We start from the raw sequence: 1983 nt of genomic DNA, 5'->3' as shown, positions 1-1983 counted from the left end.
TCACATCCACCTAAACAACATTACTAAGTCTTTGGTATAGTGCTACTACAACCACAGTGCACGTATACTCCGGGTACGAGCCGCGAACTCCATCCCGCGATACGCCCATAGGGCTGTCGGAGAAGGCCCACCGTGAGTACTCAAAAAAGTAAAGCATGCCGACTACCGGCTCTCAACATAAAAGTAAATGACAGAAAATAAAGGTGCTGACTCCAGTCTTCCAAAGAGTAAGCCCGTGGGCCCATACTTGAGTTTGGAGACACAGGACCACATCTATGAGACCATCTGTGGCAGCAGGGAGCATCCGGATTTCGAGATGTCATTTTACCCAGAGGTTCGTGTGTTTGCCCGTTTGGTCCAGTTCAATTTGCTCCCCAGAGGAGGTCACCTGAACCAGGTAGGCTTTATGGTAACTTTCTTAGCCTTCTGCATTTATACGGCCTTAGAGAGAGGTACCGAGCACTTGTGCTTGCCTTGCGTCATCCTAAAGACGATGGAGCACCATACCTCACACCCCGAGGATGGAGGGTTTTCATATGGTAGGATCCTCACCAGGATCTTTGAGTTCTTTGGGGTGGACCTGAGTAGTGAGGAGGGGAAGACTCCAGCGGATAAGTTTGACAGGGGAAATCTATTGAGGATGGGTCTCCACACACTCATGGATGTAGCTCAGAGAGCAGGGGCTCAGAGAGGTAGGGACAGGAGGAATGCCCATAGGGAGGATGTTCCCATGGAGGAGGAGTCTAGTGAGGAGGACGAGGATTATGTTCTTCAGTGCGAGGAGGAGGATTTTGTGGATGAGGATATCCTTGAGGAAGAGCCTCTTGACTCGAGGGGTGCTAATCCTGACTTCACGAGAGCTGCAGGCCCACAGCACAGAGCCCCACCACGTGAGAGTGATACATATGATTTTGAGGGCATGATGTCTGCTATGAGGGCCTTGAAAGACGGGCAAGATCAGCTGCTAAGAAGACTGGATGAGAGTGCTTCTAGGGAGGAAAACATCTTAGAGAGGCAGGCTACTTTAGAGAGTTCCTTCCTCAGATTGGGCCAGGACTTGGATACAACGGCCAATGCCATTTCAGCAGATTTTTCCCGACTTCGGAGGGATATACAGCTAGTGAACTCGAGGTTTGACTACTACAACCATCGAGTCAATGTTAGCTCGAGACCTAGGAGGGACTGAGTAATAGTATTGGACGATGATGATGATCTTTGAGGACTTAGCTCGTCCATCTACACCAGCTTCTCACTTGTTTCCATATTGTTGATCTTATTATATATTTCTTTCTTTTCTCATTCTTTGTACTTTATCTGTAATTGGACTTATTTGTGGGGTGGTATGTTTTGTTGGTGGCTTGTGCTAGTTTTGATAACTTATTATAGTTTATTTGTGGTTTCATTTGTTAATGTATGCTCAGTGATATATGTATATGTTGTCTATCAGGTGTTTGTGTGTGAAATGTTTTTGGGAAATCTTGTTTTACGCCGTTATGCTGCCGAAATTTCGTTAAATTCGTACTAGATAGGTTATGAAGTAATTAACTAATCTTTTATTTTTTTTTTTCCAAGTAACTTTCTCTCATGCATGCCATGAAATGCGTTAACGAAATGCAACCATGATTACTACTTCCTTCCTTTGGCTTTTAACTCTTTAAAGTTTTTACATTTACCCAATCTCATTTCCTATTATAGATTCTATGGGGTCTATATGGTATGCTGTGAATGAATAGAGCATCGCGCTCTGATACCACCATTGTCACACCCCGTTCACACAGAACTGGACCGGTGTCCAGGTTAACTCCGGTTAACCCAAACCTGCCAAGATCATCTGATACAGTACTCAACCACAGCATACACACACTAAGATAATGTTCAACAGTTCAGCAGAAGACTTAATTTACCTGTAAATATCCCCAATATACTTAATACCCAAATTATAGTACATAGATAAATACATATGGGCCCGCAGTTATGATATTT

The sequence above is a fragment of the Macadamia integrifolia genome, unplaced genomic scaffold (assembly GCF_013358625.1).
Source record: "Macadamia integrifolia cultivar HAES 741 unplaced genomic scaffold, SCU_Mint_v3 scaffold558, whole genome shotgun sequence".
Taxonomy (NCBI): Eukaryota; Viridiplantae; Streptophyta; class Magnoliopsida; order Proteales; family Proteaceae; genus Macadamia; species Macadamia integrifolia.
Note: the sequence above shows the minus strand (reverse complement) of the source record.